This window comes from Antechinus flavipes, chromosome 4 (assembly GCF_016432865.1).
Source record: "Antechinus flavipes isolate AdamAnt ecotype Samford, QLD, Australia chromosome 4, AdamAnt_v2, whole genome shotgun sequence".
NCBI lineage: Eukaryota > Metazoa > Chordata > Mammalia > Dasyuromorphia > Dasyuridae > Antechinus > Antechinus flavipes.
The window spans coordinates 174,744,237-174,765,946 of record NC_067401.1 but is presented as its reverse complement, the minus strand read 5'-3'; the positions used below and the strand labels follow the sequence as shown (position 1 = coordinate 174,765,946).

Below are 21,710 nucleotides of genomic sequence, written 5' to 3'. Positions count from 1 at the left end.
ACATTTTCTCCAGAGATCTATCATATCTAACTTTTCTAGTATTCTATTTACGTCTTTGACTTCTTTCTTATTTATTTTGTGGTTTGATTTATCTAATTCTGAGAGTGCAAGGTTAAGATCTCCCACTATTATAGTTTTACTGTCTATTTCTTCTTGCAGCTCTCTTAGTTTCTCTTTTAAGAATTTAGATGCTACCCACTTGGTGCATATATGTTTAATATAGATAGTGCTTCATTATCCATGCTACCCTTTAACAAGATATAGTGCCCTTCCTTATCTCTTTTAATTAGATCAATTTTTGCTTTAGCTTGATCTGAGATCAGGATGGCTACCTCTGCTTTTTTGACTTCACCTGAAGCATAGTAGATTTTGCTCCAACCTTTTACCTTTAACCTGCATGTATCTCCCCGCTTCAGGTGTGTTTCCTGTAAACAACATATTGTAGGATTCTGGCTTTTAATCCATTCTGCTGACCGCTTCCTCTTTATGGGGGAGTTTACCCCGTTCACATTTATGGTTAGAATGACCAATTCTGTATTACTTGCCATCTTGTTAACCCCGGTTTATGCTTTTCTCCCTTCTTTCCCCTTCCCCCTTCCCTTCCCAGTATTAAGCTTGTGAGCACCACTTGCTTCTCACAGCCCTCCCTTTTTAGTATCCCTCCCCCCGCCTTAGAGTTCCTCCCCCTATCTTACCCCTTTCCCTCCCAGTTTCCGTATTCCCTTCCGCTTAGCTTATTCCTTCCCTTTTCACTTTTCCCTTCTCACTTTTCAATGAGGTGGGAGAAGTTTCACCATAGATTGAATATGTCTTAAGATTTTTCACTTAAAGCCAATTCTGAAGGCAGTAAGATACCCACTATATTCATCCCCCTCCATTCTTTCTCTCAGATATAATAGGTTTCCTATGCCTCTTCATGAGATGTACTACCCCCACTTTACCCTTTTTCTGATACAATGTCCTTTCCACATCAATTTCTAGAACAAGGTATACATGTATTCTTTATATATCTATATAGTCAAAATATAGTTCCCAAAATTAATCTTTACCTTTTTAGATTTCTCTTGAGTTCTATATTTGTAGATCAAACTTTTTGTTAAGTTCTGGTTTTTTCATCAGAAATAGGTGAAATTCGCTTACTTCATTGAATGTCCATCTTCTTCCCTGGAAAAAGATGCTCATTCTCGCTGGGTAAGTTATTTTTGGTTGCATACCAAGTTCCTTAGCCTTTTGGAATATCATATTCCCTTCGATCTTTTAATGTGGATGCTGCCAGATCCTGGGTGATCCTTATTGTGGCTCCTTGATACTTGAATTGGGTTTTTCTAGCTGCTTGCAATATTTTTTTCTTCATCTGAGGGTTCTGGCATTTGGCCACTATATTCCTTGGTGTTTTGATTTTAGGATCCCTTTCAGTGGGTGATCGATGAATCCTTTCAATGTTTATTTTTTCCTCTGTTCCTATGACTTCTGGGCAGTTCTCTTTGATAATTTCCTGGAAAATAGTATCCAGGCTCTTTTTTTCATCATGCTTTTCTGGGAGTCCAATGATTCTCAGATTGTCTCTCCTGGATCTGTTTTCCAGGTCTGTTGTCTTCCCCAGAAGGTATTTCACATTTTTCTCCATTGTTTGATTTTTTTGTATTTGCTTGACTGATTCTTCTTGTCTCCTCGAGTCATTCAATTCCACTTGTTCAATTCTGATTTTTAGTGAAGTATTTTCTTCACTCACTTTTTTAAAATCTTTTTCTAATTGTCCAATTGAGTTCTTTTGTTCTGTGGAATTTTTTTCCATTTCGCCAATTTTGTTTTTTAGAGAGCTGTTTTCTGTTTCTAGTTCACTAATCCTATTTTTCAAGGATTTTACTTCTTTATCCACTCTCTCTTTAACTTTCTCCAGGCTCTTTTGCCAAGCCTCCCTCTCCTTTTCCCAAGCCTCACTCTGCTTTCCCCATTTTTCTTCTAGCTCCCTTGTGAGAGCCTTTTTAATCACTTCTATGAGGTTCATCTGTGCTGAGGAACAGATGATCTCCTCCTTTGGGGATTCACCTGGGGACTGTCTGCTTTTAGTCTCCTCAGGATTTAGAGTCTGCTCTCTATCTGTGTAGAAGCTGTCAAGGGTTAAAGTCCTCTTCAGTTTCTTGCTCATTCTGTCTAATAATCAGAGACAAACTACCAAAGAAAAACAGAAAAAACTGGAGTCTTTCTTTGGGGGAGGGGCTGGGTATGTTATCGAGCTTCCTCTACAGACTGCAGGAGGCAGCAGTGAGGCACTAGCAGGACTGTGTTGCGCGTGCGCTCTGAGATCCCAGAGTGTGCTGAGTCACTGTGGGGGGGAAAAGAGGGGGCGGCCAGGTCCCGAGAGACTCCAGCTGTTTGGGGTTGTATTCTTCAGCCCCGGTGTTTTTAGCTTCTCTGCTGGGCTGCTGACTTGCTGCCGGAGCAAAGTATCCAAACCTGTAGCGAAGCTCTCCCCGCAGAGATGGCTGCGATCACTTCCCACCCCCTCTCCAGTCTGCTCCCGTGCTCTCACTGCCGCTGCCCGCCTCCTGTGCCCGATCTAAAACCGTCCCAGCCCTCCAGTAAAGACAGACCTTTCTTGGGGGATCTCAAGGATGGCTTCTCTTGGTAACTATATGTGGGTTTTTTCAGTCAAGCATTAATTCAGAGACTTGTAATGAAGTGGATAGTGAGAGAAAGCGTGGAGCTTATGCAGCAGTGAGCCTCCTCTCCGCCATCTTAACCGGAAGTCCAAAAAAGGTATTTCTTATTCTGTCTTTTGAGTCCATCACTGGAACTGTGACTTAATAGTATTTTATTATAGTTCTAAAGTCATTCAGCATTATTTAACAATAGCAATGCTATTGTCATAATATAAATTGTCCTCTTGGCTCTGTTCACTTTCCCAGTTCCTAAAATATTCCATTTTGTTATATCTTATGCAACAATATTCCATTACACTCACAAACTATAATGTATTTAGTCATTTTTCAATAGGTAAGCACCTATTTAATTTCTAAGTTTTTTGCTATTACAAAAAACCTGCTACAGATATATATATTCTCTATATAAATCCCTTTCTTCTCTCTTTGAATTATAAGACTCCGAGCAGTTTCCTTAATGATTTTTATGGCATAGCTCAGAATTTGCTTTCCCTAATGACTGAACCAATTCACAGATTTATCAATAGTGCATTAGTGTGCCTTTCTAGTGAAGATTCTCCTACTTGTCTGTATTTCCTTACCAATTTCTTTTTGTTCACTTGAGTGCAGTTTTCAAAATGTTTCAATTGTAATGCCGGAGAAACTGAGGCATTAGAGATTAGAGAGTTTTTAATATTTTATTAATGGGAGAGTAAAATTGACTGGACAGGACTCTAGTCTCAAATTATCCAGTCAGACAGAGATAAAGATATACTGGGATCAAGGAATCCATGTTGGTCCCAGGGCTGCAGGAGACTGTCATCTCAAAGAATCCAGCGTCCAGCATCCAGCATCCTGCCTCCAGCCTCCAGCAATGAATGGAGGAACCCCAATTTCTTAAATACCTTTTCTCTAAACAAAGGAAGGGGTAAGAAGCATGGGAAAACTTCTGTCAGGATGGGGGAGGCCATAAATCCTAAAAACCCAGAAACAGGATGTCTGAATACACAGAAGTAAAGATATCAGTGAGGTATCTTGGAATATTTTAGAGGGATATTGTAAATTCTTGAGGAGAAAAGAGTCAGGAGGTCTACTCTCTTGTTTATCTTGCTAACAATTTATAACCTTAGAGCAAATGGTCCTCAGTCTTAATGGCCTAGAGGGGGAGTTACAACTTAGGGACTGAGACAGAACAGTTAAAGAAACTGAGACAAGGGAAACTCGTACGGGGAAACTGAGTCAGGACAGTTAAAGAGAACTGTGGCATAACACAATGGCGCTTTCCCATCTTGCTTTTTCTTTCTTTCAGATAAGAGTGAGTTTCCTTTGATACCTGTTTTCCCCATCCTTCCTCCATATTTGTATATACTCTTTTTCATATATACCTGGATTATAAGAAATAGCTAGCTTTAGCTTTTTCTTCCTCCTTTATATAATCAATATATCCCTCCTTTTGTCTTCTCTTCTATTTACTTTCTTCAAATCCTCAGAACAGAACCAATCTATTTCCAGGTCCTCTTTTTGCTATTTAATTCTATCACTATACTATGAAGATATTAAAGTTCTGAAGCAACACTTGTTTTATCTCACTTACTGGAATACAGAGTCTTCCATTTGCTGAAATAAATTTACCTTTCTAGATTTCTCTTAATTTGTATTTGTATTTCAAAATTTGTAAGAGCTTTAGTTTTTTCATCAGAAGTGCTTGAAAGACCATTATTCAAGTAAAATCTATTCTCAATCTGTAAAATTATACTAAACTTTTCAAGAAAGTGAATCTTGATTGTGTTTTGCCTTTTGGAATATTGTATCCAAAGATCTCTATATTTTAGGAGAAATTGTTGGATAATGTGTTCTACTCACTGTGATCCTTTGTTACTTCAGTTGCTTTTTTTCATATGTTTGAAGTATTCTATCTTTAACATAGGAGCTCTGGGCTTTGGTTATGAAGTTCATAAGATTTTCTTTTCTTTATTATAATGTTGTAAAAAAATTACCCTGGCATGGATTCTGTCAATATAAAGTAATTATTAAATAAAAATTAAAAATTAAAAAAAATGAAATGACTTTTTTTTTTTTACAAAAAAGCAAGCTTTTATTAAATTTTTACTATATGTCACATTCTATGCCACATTCAAAGGCAAAATCATTCTTTTTTATTAATATTACTTACAGCTTTTTATTTACAAAACATATGCATGGGTAATTTTTTAACACGGATCCTTGCAAAACCTTCTGTTCCCTAGATAGCAGGTAGTCCAATACATGTTAAATATGTTAAAGTATATTAAATCCAATATATGTATACATATTTATACTGTTATTTTGCTATACAGGAAAAATTGGACCTAGAAAGAAAGAAAAAAAATCTGAGAAGGAAAACAAGAATTTAAGCAAACAATAACAGAAAGAGTGGAAATGCTATGTTGTGGTTCACACTCATTTCCCATAGTTCTTTCTCTGAGCATAGCTGATTCTCTTCATTAGTGAACAATTGGAATTGGTTTGAATCCTCTCATTGTTGAAGAGAGCCACATATGATCATCATATAATCTTGTTGCTGTGTATAATAATCTCCTGGAAAATGAAATGATTCTTAAATTACCTCTCTTTGACTTGTTTTCCAGGTCAGTTATGTTTTATTTATGTCCCTGGATCTTTCTCAGTGGTCTTGCTATTCTAGATGTTGTGATGTTCTTCTTCTTTTTTATAATATAATGGTTCTCTGGGAGCAGGTTTCTTGGAGAGGTTTTCTGAAGGCAGCCTTAATTTCAGTTAAAAGTAATAATCACTTCAAAATGCAGCTAGCTGATAAAATCCAAATGTTTATTTTTTCCTTCCATGTCTTATCTCTTTCCTTGGGACCGGTTAGCTTTCTTAAAGGCCTATCTCCCTCCTTGGTTCCAAGAGCTCTTGCAGCTTGTTTTTTAGCTCTTCCAGCTTTTGCCTCTAGCTCAACTCTGACCCGTGGCTTCTCAATCTCCAACTGACGCTCCCCTCTTAATCTTTTCAACTGACTGACTGACTGAAGCTCTAAGAGCTTCTTATATATGATTCTCTTAAAGGTGTGAACTCAAAGATTGACTCCTCCTCTGAGAGAATGGGATTGTGGGCTTCTGACTTGTGAATCTCCCAAACCTGTGAACTCTAATGTGTGAGCTAATGTGTGAATTCTCAAAGGTGTAAACTGGGCTTCTGTCCCTGGCTCTAAGAGCTTCTTGCTTATATGCTGTACACTGAGTATACACCAATCATTATATCACTGGGAAACCATCATTTGTTGTTGGGTTAAATCAATTCTAAACTAGATTTAAACATTGTCTCCTCAATTCCACTTAGTACCTTGTTTCAAGTTCTGGCCCATAACATCTCTTTGTAGGATCAGATCAACCATACTGAACCATGCTAAATTAGATAATTATTGTCTCTATCAATTCTAGTGACTTAACACTTTGTAAGGATTGCAACAAGATGTCACTGGACATAGAGCCTTCCAGTGTATATATGCCTCTGGCCAGTTGTAGAGGCTAACAGTTTGTCTACTCTAGCATTGGTTTTGCTGGTGGCCTCCTTTTGTATTGCTTATGACTTGACTTTTCATGCAGTTCTGAAGTAGACGACGCTACTTATTATAGTTTCTCATTCTGTTTCTTGATTATTATTTCACCTGGATCAGATTTTAGCTTTTTTTGCTGGAGTACATGTGTGTGAGAACTGAGTGATCTATCTCTTGTTTGTGCATCTATCTTGCACCTGAATTTCCATAAATTTTTAGGGCATTCCCACATTTTTTCTGTGACCAGAATTTATTTACTGCCAGATGAGTGTTTAAAAACTGTACTGACTGGGATATTTTCCATCCTCTAACTCCTCCCTCCCTCTTTAACCCCAAATTTTTATTTCTTCCTATGTGTTATTTAAAATTTTTACAGATAGATTTTATTTGGACAGTAGAAGTAATATCTAATTTTCTCATTTTTCAAAATAGGAAACTGAGACCCAAAGAGATGAAATGACTTGCCTAAAGTCATAGAGGTAGTTTTGTCAATAATGGAGCCAGGATTTAAATATTCTAGATTTAAGGCTTATGACATAACAACACAATAAAATTCATATGAATATCACTCCCAGGTCAGCAGATACCTTTATGATAGCTGGTTGATGTATATCTTATCTCAAAACTGGAGATAGAGTATATTAGAGGCTAAAGATAGATTTCCAGAAGATTCAATGCCAGACTATTCCAGAAAACAGCACATATTAAATAAGCTGTATTTTCCCCCTACATGATTATACATACTATTATTTCTTAGTTGAGAAATGTCAATTTTCATTCAGATTTCTTGGGCTTGGTCACAATGATGACATATAAAGACAAAAGATCAGGAATTCTCTTTAAAAGCTTTTACCTAAGTAATATGTGCTTTAAAAAAAAAAAATCACTCATCCCTTCCCAACAATGAGAGGATTCAAACCAATTCCAATTGTTCACTAATGATATGTACTTACACAAAGTAACCTAGTAAACTCCAAGGAGTTTAATTTCTCACTAAAGAAGATTTCACTTCTCAGATTTAGATTTGTTTCTAAGAGGAGGCGAAGAGTAAAATGTAATGTTTAAAATTCATGGTATGGGTTCTAGAATCAAACTGTTCTTTCTTCTATTTGAGTCATTTAAAAAAATTCCTATTTTGTTTTAGAGTTGCTGCTTATTACAACCAATCCTTATGATTACCCATTCATTAGCCAAGGTGAAATCTTGGTGGCAAGCATGATACAGAGGAGTTGGTAGCTATAGATATAAGTAGAATGGAACAAATGCAGAAGATTTTTTTTTATCAGATTTTTTATTTTTAAAATTTCAATAGTATTTTATTTTCCCAATTACATGTAAAGATAGTTTTCAACAGTCATTAAAAAAAAAAATTTGCATTTCAGCTTTTTCTCTCTCTCCCTCCCTCATCTCCCCTTTCCTAAGACAGCAAGCAATCTGATTCAGGTTATACATATACAATTATTTAAAATATTTCCATCTTAGTCATGTTGTGAAAGAAAAAATCATAACAAAATGGGAAAACCATGAGAAAAAAAAAAGCAAACAAACAAATAAAAAAGTGAAAATAGCTTGCTTTGAAGTGCCTTCAGTCTCCTTAGTTCTCTCTGAATGAAGATGGTATTTTCTTTCCCAAGTCTATTAGAATTGTCTCGGATCACTATATTGCTGAGAAGGGTTATAACTGATCATCATATAATCTTGATGTTATTGTATACAATGTCCCCCTGGTTCTGTTCACAATACTCAGCATCAATTCATGTCTTTCCAAACTTTTTTAAAATCAGCCTGAAGCAAAAGATTATTTACTTACCATTCAAGTCAACTTATTTGCTATTCTTTAAATTCTAGAGTGCCATTGACATCCTGGGAGTTAGTCCAGATGAAAAATCAGGAATCAATAAGCTGACAGGGGCTGTGATGCATTATGGGACCATGAAGTTCAAGCAGAAACAGCGAGAAGAACAGGCAGAGCCAGATGGCACTGAAGGTAAAAATCTTGACAAGCAACTATAGTCCAGGCAGGAATTTTATTGTAATTATTCTCTAAGTCTTTTTTGTGGAAATAACCTAAAAGTTTTCCTTTGGAAGCTGCTGTCTTAACTTTAGGAGTTCCGATGCCCTCATTTTAACATAAGGAGACCAAAGCATAAAGAACTTAAATAACTAGCCAAAAGCTGGGTGCTGTGGGGTAGAGTGCTGGGCCTGGAGTCAGGAAGACTCATTTTATTTAGTTCAAATCTGGTCTCAGACACTGACTTACTGTGTGACTCTGTGCAAGTCACTTAACCCTGTTTCCTGTCTCAATTTCTTCATCTGTAAAAATGAGCTGGAGAAAGAAATAGCAAATCATTTCAGTATGTTTGCCAAGAAAACCCTAATGTGGTAATAAAGAATAAGACATGACTGAAAAACAACTGAACAACAATTATGACAAAGTCACACAGATTTAGAGTGGCAAAGCAGGGATTTGAACCCAAATCTGCCACTCTTATCCCTTTACCATATTTGCAAAGGTAGAGAATTTGGAAACATTGTTAACTTACATTTATTAAATTACTAGAATGCTGCTATTTAATTTCAGTGCCATTAATGTTTGGAGTCACTCTATGTGACATGTTTCCTGAGAGGCAAAAACCTCATTCTAAAGATTTTATTCTTTCATTACTGATAACTTTCTTTCACTGTAGATCATTGTTGGCCTATGGTGTATTGGTGTATTGGACTATGTCAGTTTTGTATACTTGATAATATAGACAGTGTTTTTTGTCCAGTGGCTTTTCTATGTTCAGAGAGACTCATCACCAAAATATGGCAAAATATGGCAATTAACTTTTTTTTTTCAACATAACAATTAATAAAACCATCTACTAGTATCTAAAGCATCTGGGAGTATTAGTGGAGGGAGTTCCTTATATTGATATAGTCAGTCTTTCTTTTGAAAGAGCAAATAGAAGAGGTAAAAACTATTGAGGGGAGGGAAAACTATACATTTGAAAAGAGCATCTGAGAATAGTTTAATAATGTACTATGTGGCTTTTCCATTTGATTTAACCTCATGTGATCTCACATGTAATTTGTCTTTCTTTTTCTGCCAGTGGCTGACAAAACAGCATATCTGATGGGCCTGAACTCATCTGATCTGCTGAAAGCCTTGTGTTCCCCAGGGTGAAAGTTGGAAATGAATATGTTATCAAAGGTCAAACTGTAGACCAGGTAAGTTACTATCTCAGAGCCAATAAGTAATGCTTAATACTTGACAACAATTGGTTTTAAGTTAAATGCCTGTTTGTTTTTCTTCCTAAGTACACCATGCTGTAAATGCTTTTTCCAAATCAATGTATGAAAAATTATTCTTGTGGATGGTAACACGTATCAACCAGCAATTAGATACTAAATTGCCAAGACAACATTTCATTGGTGTCTTAGATATTGCAGGCTTTGAAATATTTGAGGTTAGTCATATTCTTTTCTAATAGCAAATTTGCCTGTGACTTTGGTTCTAGGGGCTTTGGTATTTTTGATATTGCAGTCACTTTAAACTAACTTTATTGATAAAGGGATTTTTTTCTGTTAAAGGGGGATGGGATATTTGTAAGGTTTGAGATTATTTTTAGAAGATGGAATGATAGCCAACTAGAATTTTGAATTATATAGTATAGATTAAAATCAGAAAAAAAAACAAATTTATTTAAGAAAAACATCACAAGTTGACTTGGGGAAATGGTTAGAAATCAATAATGACTATATAATAATCACAATACAATGTACAATATTATATAATTGTATATTATATTTGAATACATTATACAATATAATATATTAAGTATATATAAAAGTATACAATAGTTACAATAATAACTAACAATCAGATGTTTTAAAATAAAAATTTTCTTGGTTGTAATGTAAGGAACAGATGTAGATGCATAAGTGAGATAGTGATTATGATCTACTCAAATTTGATAAGATAGATCATGCTATTTAGAGGCTGCTCTCTGGTTCAATTCCTTCCATTTATGGGATTAAACTGATGAAGTTTGATTTGAGAAACAAAGTAGAAAGCAAAGACTGAGATTGCAGAAAAGTCAAAACTTGAGGCAGTGAACTTTTGTTGAACTTTTAAATTTTGATTTGAAGTCTTATGTTTCATACTAAAATCATATGAAATTATACTTCCAGTATAACAGCCTGGAGCAGCTGTGTATCAACTTCACCAATGAGAAACTGCAACAGTTTTTCAACCACCACATGTTTGTCCTGGAGCAGGAAGAGTACAAAAACGAAGGCACTGAGTGGGAGTTCATTGACTTTGGGATGGACCTGGCTGCCTGCATTGAGCTCATTGAGAAAGTATTTACCTATGTACTATAAAAATGTCCTCCTGTACAAAGTTACCATATTTACCTGTGTTAACTTGTCCTGACTTAAATACAGCCAATGGGCATTTTCTCCATCCTGGAAGAAGAGTGTATGTTTCCCAAAGCCACAGATGCTTCTTTCAAGAACAAGCTGTATGAACATATATTATATCTAGGATATACTGCAACATATCCAACATATAAAGGACTGCTTGCCATCTAGGGGAGGGGGTGGAGGGAGGGAGGGGGAAAAAAATCGGAACAGAAACGAGTGTCAATATAATGTAATTATTAAATAAAAAATTAAAAAAAAAAAAAAAAGAACAAGCTGTATGACCAGCACTTTGGCAAGTCCAGCAACTTTCAGAAACCCAAGCCTGCTAAAGGGAAGGCTGAGGCCCATTTCTCCTTCATATACTATGCTGGTACAGTGGACTACAGTGTCACTGGTTGGCTGGAGAAGAACAAGAACAAGGATCCTCTGAATGAAACTGTTGTTGGATTATACCAGAAATCATCTAATAAACTTTTGGCTCGTCTTTATGCCACCTTTTCTGCTGTAGAAGGTAATAAAAGTAAGATGTTATCTTCTTTTTTGTTTTGTTTGATTTAGCTGAGAATTTATATTGTCACTTCTTTCAACAGATGGTAGAAAGAAGAAAGTAGCAAAGAAGAAGGGATCTTCATTCCAAACTGTCTCAGCTCTTTTCCGGGTAGGGGACATTTTAAAAGTACTTTTATACATTAAACTCAAACCCAGTTATTTTGGAGCTGTTATATTGCTTTATTTTTTTAAATTTATTTTCCTTCCTTAGGAAGGACTTTGAATATAGTCAGTTGCAAAGCAAACTAGAAGATGAACAGACTTTGGGCCTTCAATTCCAAAAGAAAATCAAAGAACTGCAGGTAAAAAAATTCATAAAGATGATGGAGAATTTGAGGCAACCAATCATATGCCCTATTAGGATAAATTAGGATAAACATCTCCTTACTAGAATACATGATTCAATCTCCAAAAAATATATATTCATCTAATTTAAATGATAAATTTGAAATTCTGAAGAAAGTCTCAATTTTCATTTGAAAATGATTTCCTATCAGCATTTCCCCATTTCAATTAACAAATAAAAAACCTAAATCTTAGGGCTAACTATACCACTTCCCAGCTTAATAAATTCCAATAACCTTTACAAAACCCCAGTCTTGTCATAAATAATTTATATTATACAATATAAATCCAACCAAACTAGTATTCTTGCTGTTCCTCAAATATGACATTCTTTCTCCTGTTTCCGTGTTTCACCCTTGTCTGGAGTAAACCTACTCCTTATATCTATCTGCCTCTTAGAATTTCTAGTTATTTTCAAAGAGATATTTCTTTTCAAAACTCAGCTCAAGTGTCATTTCTTACATTTGGCTTTCTAGATCCTTTTCCTCTCTCATTCTAGATCCTCCTAACTACTGGTTTCTCCCATCATGCAATCCACTTTGCATATACTTTGTACAGGAGGACATTTTTATAGTACATAGGTAAATACTTTCTCAATGAGCTCAATGCAGGCAGCCAGGTCCATCCCAAAGTCAATGAACTCCCACTCAATGCCTCAAAGAAAATATCAAAATATAAAGAAAAATATTGTTGGATTCAGAAAGGACATTAATAATCATCCAAACTGTTTTACAAACAAGGAAACTGAGATGCCTTTAATATGTGCATGATTGGAAATATCACTTCAACTCTTTGAATCTCGTTTCTTCATTTATATAATGAGTTGCTTGGATCTGTTCATCTTTAAGGTTTTTACAAATTTAGCAAACCAACATTTTCCTTATATTTAAATTTGCAGATACCATGTATTGAATGCCAGTGCTATCCCAGAGGGACAGTTTATTGACAGCAAGAAAGCTTGTGAAAAATTGTTGGCATCTATTGAAATTGACCACACTCAATATAAATTTGGACATACCAAAGTAATTAATATTTCCAACATATTTCAAATGTTAGCTACTCACTTTCTTACTCACAATCCCTGGCCAACTAAGTAATGTTTTGATTATTCTCTTTTAAGGTGTTCTTTAAAACTGGCTTATTGGGAACTCTGGAAGAGAGGAGGGACGATCGGTTAGCCAAACTGATTACGTGAACTCAAGCTATATGCAGAGGGTTCCTCATGAGAGTGGAATTCCAAAAAATGGTCCAGAGAAGGTAGAGTACCATCACACACACACACACACACACACACACACACACACACACACACACGGAATATTCTTCTCAAAGTAACTAAGGTTTTCTTACAGGGAATCTATCTTTTGTATTCAGTACAACATTCTTTCATTCACGAATGTCAAACACTGGCCTTGGATGAAATTGTTTTTCAAGATTAAGCCCCTCCTCAAGAGTGCTGAAACAGAGAAGGAGATGGCTACCATCAAGGAAGAATTCCAGAAAACTAAAGATGAACTTGCCAAATCAGAGGCAAAAAGAAAGGAGCTTGAGGAAAAAATGGTGACTCTGCTACAAGAAAAAAATGACCTTCAGCTCCAAGTACAAGCTGTATGTATTTGGTAAACCTTTCTATCATTTCCTTTTAGTGGCTTATTATAATACAATGAAAACAATGCTAGTTCTGAAGTCAAAGGACCCGGGGATCTGGATTTAATTATTCCTCTGTTATTATTTGACTGTGGACAAGTCACCTCACCTTTGGGCTTCAGTTTCATTATCCCAGAAATGAGGAAGTTGGACTAGTTGATTTCTAAGGTCCCTTTTTATTCTCAATCTATGATTAATTGAGGCACTAATTAATCTTATTCTTTTCCATCTTAAAGCTGACATTTACTAGCTGAAAAATATTACATGGTGCTTATTGAATAATTGAGGGTGTAAGGCATACAGAAACGTTTCTCCTAAAAATAAATAATTCTTTCTTTAAAAGGAAAGTGAAAATTTGTTGGATGCTGAAGAGAGATGTGACCAGCTGATTAAAGACAAATTTCAACTTGAAGCTAAAATCAAGGAAGTGACTGAAAGGGCTGAGGATGAAGAAGAGATCAATGCTGAACTGAGAGCCAAGAAGAGAAAACTGGAGGATGAATGTTCAGAACTCAAGAAAGACATTGATGACCTTGAGCTAACACTAGCCAAAGTTGAAAAAGAAAAACACGCTACAGAAAACAAGGTATGCTCTTTGTGGGCATTTCTTCTTGATGTAAGTCAGGGAAGGACTTGGAATGGTTGCTCAGATAATTTTCCATGTCTTCCTGTGTGTTCTTTCACAGATTAAAAACCTAACTGAGGAATTAGCAGGCCTGGATTGTTATGCCACAGTTTTCTTCAACTGTCCTGACTCAGTTTCCTTGTATAAGTTTCCCTTGTCTCAGTCTCCCTAATTACTCCCCTAAGCTGTAAATCTCCCTCTGGTCCATGAAGGCTGAGGACCAATTAGTCTAAGGATATAAATTGTTAGCCCAAGCAAAATAAACAAGAGAGTAGACTTCCTGATTATCTTCTGTCCTTGAGAAATTTACAACATCCCTTAAAGTATTCCAAGATATTTCACTGACATCTTTATCATAGCCTTTTCCAGCTGGGCTTTTCCCGCTCTTTTTCCCTCTTCTTTGTCTCTAAAAGGTATATAAAGGTTAGAGATTCTCCATTCATTGCTGGAGAATGGCGGCTGGCTGTGGATGCTGGACGCTGGATTCTTTGAGATGATAGTCTCCTCCAGACCTGGGACCAACATGAATTCCTTGGTCCCAGTATATCTTTATCTCTGTCTGACTGGATAATTTGAGACGAGAGTCCTGTCCAGTCAATCTTACTCTCCCATTAATAAAATATTAAAAACTCTCTAATCTCTCTCCTGCCTCAGTTTCTCTGGCATTACAGGATGAAACAATTGCGAAACTAACAAAGGAAAAGAAGGCTCTCCAAGAGGCCCATCAACAAACTTCAAGCTGAAGAAGACAAAGTCAATATACTGACAAAAACCAAGAGCAAATTGGAGCAACAAGTTGATGATGTTGATGCGGGAAAGATTCCTTTCTAGATTCCCACCCTCTCCTAGTTAATAATGTAAATTGCCCTTTAACTCACAAATCCTGGTCCCTTTGAATTCCAATAGAAGATCTGACCTGTTCCCAGCCCCACCCAGATATGAGCCAACTTTGGGGCTACACCCCAAAGCCCCTCGAGCTAAGTCTCCTATTATAAAAAGTCCACAGTGGGAACCCCTCTTTGCAGAGATTCCAAACATGGCTACCATGTGAGGATCCTCTGTCCACTGGACCCTCTGTCCAGTGCCCTCCTTATCTCTACCTTCACCTATACTTTAGCTTTGCTTACCCAATAATAAATCTCTTTTATCAATCTAGCTCTCTGGGCCAATAAATGCTTTTATTGGGAACTCGCGCCGCTACTAGACCCCCTTGCGCTGAATCTGTACCCCAAACCTGCCACTAGACCTTAATCCTAATTTCATTTAGGTACCCCAAAGCTAGACCTCAGCAATGTGAGTGATAGCCAGTTTGGCAAATGATTGTAATTTACAAGTTATTTGCTATCAAACTAAAAATATTCTTTCAGCTTGAAAGCTCCCTGGAACAAGAAAAGAAAGTTCATGTGGATCTTGAAAGGAATAAACGAAAGCTTGAAGGAGAGTTGAAACTTGCACAGGAATCCATATTAGAATTAGAAAATGACAAACAGCAGTTGGATGAAAGACTGAAGAAGTATGCCATAAAACCACTTATTTTTATTTTTAAATAATTTGCGTCTCAGTTTCTTTGTTTGTAAAACAGTTTGAATGATTTTTAATGTCCCTTCTGGATCTAAAAATATTTTTCTTTATATTTTGATATTTTCTTTATTTTCTTAAAATTTATTTTCCTTCCTTAGGAAAGACTGAATATAGTCAGTTGCAAAGCAAACTAGAAGATGAGCAGACTTTGGACCTTCAATTCCAAAAGAAAATCAAAGAACTGTAGTTAAAAAGATTCATAGAGATGATGGAGAATTTGAGGCAACCAATGAGATGCCCTATTCTCTTCCATATCTTCTGCTCCTGTAAAATGTAAAGATTTGCTAGAAAAGGAGATTTGGAGAGCTATAAAGATTAGTCAAATGTGTCTGGCTTTGGAGCCTACTCGTTCCTCCCAATTTTCTCTCTTTCTGCTCTCAGAAAAGTGACTTCCACAAAGGAAGAAAAACAAATCATCGCTGCATCTGCATTGAATAGAACAACCCACTTTCCTTGTTCAACAATACTTTTTTTTTTAATACTTAAAGTTATCCTTGATATAGCTACCTAGATTATCTATTTTATGCAGGTTCTAATTGAAGAGTTAGAAGAAGAGATTGAAGCAGAGAGGGCCACTCCAGGCAAAGGCAGAGAAACAACAGGGTGATTATGCCCGGGAGCTATGCAGTGCTGAGTGAAAGACTGGAGGAGGCTGGAGGCGTCACCTCTACTCAGATTGAGCTCAACAAGAAGAGAGAAGCAGAATTCCTGAAATTGCGCGGGGATCTTGAAGAGGCCACGCTGCAGCATGAAGCTATGGTTGCTACTTTGAGGAAGAAGCACGCCAATAGTGCGGCTGAACTTAGTGAGCAAATCGACAACCTGCAGAGGGTCAACAGAAATTGGAGAAGAAGAAGAGTGAACTCAAGTTGGAGATTGATGACCTTGCTAGTAATGTGGAAAGTGTATCTAAACACAAGGTGATTTTCTTTGAATGTCAGAATCAAAAGCTCTAACTGGAAACTTGAATGTTGATTCAACAGCAGAATAATGACGCTATGCTTTCTCAACATTTTAGGCAAATCTAGAAAGGATATATCGCACACTGGAGAATCAGATGAGTGAGTCACGGAGCAAGACAGAAGAAACACAAAGGAGTTTGAATGAGCTGACTGCTCAGAAGGTTCGTTTACAGACTGAATCAGGTGAGAATGGGACAGAAGGTAGAAAGTCCGGACATTACAATTCTGTTTTGACACTTCACCACCCTCCATTTTGCCATTAGTGAAATCAGGTGATTCATTTTCTGTGCCTTTTTAAAAATTGGGTTTAACAAGAGTTTTTGTTCATGCAAGGAAGATAGACATCCTAAAGAAATTATTTTTTTTAAACAAAAGACTAATTCTTCTTTTTATTCCAAGTGCCTCGTATGGTGTCTGGAATACAATAGGTACTTAATAAATACTATTGGTTGATCGAATCATTGAAGAAAAGGTGTTTTAGAAAAAGATAAGGGTTTGGGGCTTGAAAAAACAAGATTGGAAGCAAATGTTTTTAGTATCTTTGACTGGGAATGCATAACTCTTCCCAGATCCTCTATTGCCACACAGGTAAATTAACTTACCAAGAGCAACAATCAAAAAATTGAAAGGAAGTTTTGTTGAAGTTATTTCAATGGCTTTTATAATGCATCATCATAGCACTTGACACTTAGCATGTGCTACTTGATACTATTTATGATTTAACATGCATATCCTTTCTCCCCAGCAAAATTATAAGTGCAATAAGGTCAAGAATTTCTGTATCTTTAATAACCAGCAAAGGACCATATGTGGGTACTTAATAGAAATTTCTTGATGATATTAAAGAGTATTATCTTCCCCCCTCACCTTGGATCACAGGTGAGCTGAGTCGTCAGCTAGAAGAAAAAGAAAACATTGTTTCCCAGCTCTCTAGGAACAAACAAGCCTTTACTCAACAAATTGAAGAACTCAAGAGTCAGTTGGAGGAAGAGACCAAGGTAAATACTATAACTGCAATTATACTTACCTACTGCTCTACATTTTCTGTTACAATCTGCAGAATAAGAAAATTCTGTAGCTAACAGAAATAATCAAAATTGAATTCAACAAGTACTCCCAACATTTTATTTTAATCTATTTTGTTTTCTCTTTGTTCTTTATTTCCTAGGCCAAGAATGCCCTGGCCCATGGATTACAATCTTCCCGTCACGACTGTGATTTGTTATGGGAACAATATGAAGAAGAGCAAGAAGTCAAGGCTGAGCTTCAAAGGTCATTGTCCAAGGTTAACAGCGAGGTTGCCCAGTGGAGGACCAAATATGAGACAGATGCTATTCAGTGCACAGAGGAGCTGGAAGAGGCCAAGTATGAAACAGTGTTTGTTTTGGAAAGAATTAACAATCTAAAAATTCCACTGTGAAATGACCAATATTGATCAAGGTTTTCCCCTCATCTAAAATTGATATATGTTGGCATCCTGTTTGTCCAGGTCAAGTGTGACTAAATAAGGTACACATAGGTCATTAACCAGTTAACAAAAGGAGGTTTACTCAGCCCTTAGAAAGGATATACAGTAGCACTTAGCTCAGGTAGATGTAGCCTTCTTTGTTTCCATATGGACAGGCGTCTGGTCAACAGAATAAGGTTGTGGTCCTCAGACATGAACCAAGTCTGAAGAATGCCAATTCTCTGTGAGTAGGATTTTTTTATGTTCATAAGCAGCCAGTAAGCCCCATCAATGGAGACAGAACCCATCAAGAGACTATATCAGGGGAAACACAGCTTAAGCTGTGATCCAATCTGGGGCTAATAAAGTCATTGCCTTGTCCCTTTTTTGAGGAAACCTACAAGAAAGGAAGAGAGAGAGAGAGAGAGAAAGAGAGAGAGAGAGAGAGAGAGAGAGAGAGAGAGAGAGAGAGAGAGAGAGAGAGAGAGAGAGAAAGGAAAGGAAATTATTTTAAGGATGACAAAATAAGAAAATGTTAGGAAAAGAAGCATAAGCAATAAATTAAAGAAAGATGACATGTTACAGTGGAAAGAACTTTGACATTGGAATTGGAGGACTTGAGTTGAGATTCTCCTTCTGTAATTTGCCATAACAAATGTATGACCTTAGGCCACTCCCTCATCCTCTATGGACTACAATTTTCTCCTCTGTAAAATGAGGTTGGACTACATGACCTCCAAGATCCCTCCTAAATCTCAATACAAATCTATGAGTTCCTTGAGGAGAGGAGAGGAGAGGAGCTAGGTTTACCTTTCTTTGAATCCCTAACACAGATGTAAAGTGTAAAGTACTTAATAAATGCTTCTCAACTTGACTTGAATAAATATATTTTAAAAGCATTAAAATAATAGAATTTGCTTTTGTTTCTTATCCTTTAAGGAAAAAACTTGCTCAACGCCTTCAAGATGCTGAGGAGCAGGTTGAAGCTGTGAATGCAAAGTGTGCTTCCTTAGAGAAGACAAAGCAGCGGTTACAAGGAGAAGTGGAAGATCTTATAATAGATGTTGAGCGAGCCAACTCACTGGCAGCTGCTCTGGACAAAAAACAGAGAAATTTTGATAAGGTATCTTCAAAATGCACAGATTATAAGCAGTGGGTTTCAGTAGAAAATATAGTGGTTTGCTGTTTGATAAAGAGAGCCTTAATTGATCAAAGATGGGCAGAAGCAGCTACACCCAGAGAAAGAACACTGGAAATGAATATAAACTGCTTGCATTTATGTTTTTCCTCCCGGGTTATTTATACCTTCTGAATTCAATTCTCCCTGTGCAACAAGAAAACTGTTTGGTTCTGCACACATATATTGTATCTAGGATATACTGCAACCCATTCAACATGTAAAGGACTCTTGCCATCTGGGGGAAGGGGTGGAGGGTGGGAGGGGAAAAATCGGAACAGAAATGAATGCAAGGGATAATGCTGTAAAAAATTACCCTGGCATGCGTTCTAGCAATAAAAAATTATTAAAAAAAAAAAAAAGAAAATATAGTGGTTTGGAAGAAAGGATGTCTGGGTTCTCACCATTAAGAAAAGAGTAATTATTTATATTCCCAAAGGCCTAGTCTAGAACACAGTAGAGATTTAATACTGTTGATTGATTTAATCATTGAAGAAAAAGTAATTTAGAAAATTACCTTTAATTTTAATGATTTGGGGCTTGAAATAACAAGGATGAAAACAAATATTTTTAGGGTCATTGACTGGGAAAACATAACTCTTCCCAGACCCTCTATTGCCTCCTGCCAACTAGCCACATGATCTTGAACAAGTCATATCTCTTCTCCAACTTTCAGATTTAATAAAATGAACTTTAAAATTCCTTCCCAATCTGTCATTCCATGGTTCAATTTGAACCTGTGGTTGTTTCTATCCATGCAGATTTTTCCAAACTATATTATGCTGTTAAGTTTGAAATGACTTTTAAGGAACAGTAGTGGAAAGTGTGCTAGACTTGAAGTTTGAACCCTGGTTCTGCCATTTACAAACTAATGTGTTGTTGAGAAATTTACCTAATGGAGTCACAGTTACCTCATCTGTAAAATGAAGGAGTATCTATGACCTCTGAGGTAACTTCTAGCTATGTGATTCTATGATTTTTCTTCACCCTGTTGCTAGTGAAGATAAAGAGATAGTTAAAGACCTATTGAAAAAAATAGCTTGAGTCTTCGTATGGAAAGGTCCCTTTCAATAGGTGTAACCTTCCATTCCAAGGCTACTGATTGCCAAGGTCATACATACCAATCTTCCCTGGATAGACATGGTGAGTTGGTGTTAAGGTGCCAAACAGCCTTTCTTTATTAGTAATCTCAGCAGGGGTTAGCAGGAAGCAAGAGCAAGTGTATGTATGTCTCTGCCTATCTCTCTCTCTCTCTATCTATCTTTCTACATCTCTGCCTCTCATTTTTCTCTCCACATCCTATGGTAAAGCATTTATATTTACTCTCCTCTGGGATTATCTCGTGCCTAGCCCACTCAGCACTGCATAGGTAGGTCCGCAAAAGGGAGACACCTGCAGTTACTGCTGCATCCTAAGAAAAAAAGATTTAGCAAGATATCACACTCCTCATCTTCTCAAGGAAACACCTGTAAGACACAACATCCTGCCTCAGAGGCCAATCCCCCTTCTACCTCGTAGGTCCACCCTACCAGCTGACATGGCATATATGGCAATTCTCAGAAGGAAAATCTCTAAACAAATGGGGCCAAATATACTAATTTAAACCCTATGCCTGAAACATTTTATAGAACCAATTTCTATAATACTAAAAGAATATCCACAGACAACAAATACCATCTCTCTATCTCTGTTTCTGTATCTCCTTTCACATATATGCATATGCAAGGCTTATATAATTATTTTGAATATGAGGAATATATTTTAAAAATCCTAAATTACTTATAGAAATATTTGGAAGCATGGAAGAGAACAAAGTCTTGCATGAGATACTGATTTTTTGGGTTGTGCTCTTTCACAGAATGAGATTAAAGGAAAGGAGAAGTCAGAGACAGAAATGGTGTCTAGTTCTGATATTGTCTCTCCATACTAATGGTTGCAGATTTGGGAAGAGCAAAGCAGAAAAATCTGTTAGCTGTATAGTGCTGTGAATAACTCAGTACACCTTTGTTTTTTCAGGTCCTGGCTGAATGGAAGACAAAGTGTGAGGAAAGTCAGGTTGAGTTGGAAGCAGCGCTAAAGGAATCTTGCTCTCTAAGTACTGAACTCTTTAAATTGAAAAATGCTTATGAGGAATCCTTAGATCAACTGGAAACTGTGAAACGAGAAAATAAGAATTTAGAGCGTAAGTTCTAGTAGTTATAGAATATTTTGTGAAAATCCCTGTCTTTGTACTTCTTCCACATTATTGTGGTAGAATGAGGAATTGTGCTGACCCAGAATGCTTTCAGACTCACTTAGCAGTTCCAGTAATGCCACAAGAAGAATGTTGTAGCCTTTGTTAGTAATTAACATCAATGAAATTTGTAAGTACACAGTATCTTGACTCTGGGAGTCTAATAATATACTAACTATTATTGCCTAATTGTGTGTCATTCCATGGTTTAATTTGAACTTGTGATTGTTTCTATCCATGCGATTTTTGGGTAGACTCTCAGTCTAGCACTCTATCCATTCTGCCATCTAGAAATTTGAGAATTTCAGATTTAGTGGTTGAGAAAATCTTTTGAATTCTAGGCATTTTAACTTAAATCCACTTTTTACTTCATAGAGGAGATAGCAGATCTTTCTTAACAAATTGCTGAAAATGGTAAAACCATCCATGAACTTGAGAAATCAAGAAAGCAGATTGAGTTGGAAAAAGCTGATGCACAACTGGCTCTTGAGGAAGCAGAGGTAGATTTTGGAAATAGGGTGGAAATGACGCTAGCC

At 36.6% G+C, this 21,710-nt stretch overlaps 1 long non-coding RNA gene and 1 pseudogene across 1 annotated transcript in view; one reads left to right on the top strand and one right to left on the bottom strand.

Annotated features, from left to right (window-relative positions):
• The window catches only part of LOC127560731 (myosin-3-like), a 39,446-nt pseudogene that overhangs the window by 11,643 nt on the left and 6,093 nt on the right, over positions 1-21,710 (top strand).
• Positions 17,689-21,710, bottom strand: part of LOC127560743 (uncharacterized) — a 32,714-nt gene continuing 28,692 nt past the window's right edge. The window contains exon 3 of the long non-coding RNA XR_007953398.1: positions 17,689-18,161. This is a non-coding gene — a long non-coding RNA (uncharacterized LOC127560743). The remainder of the gene's footprint in view (positions 18,162-21,710) is intronic.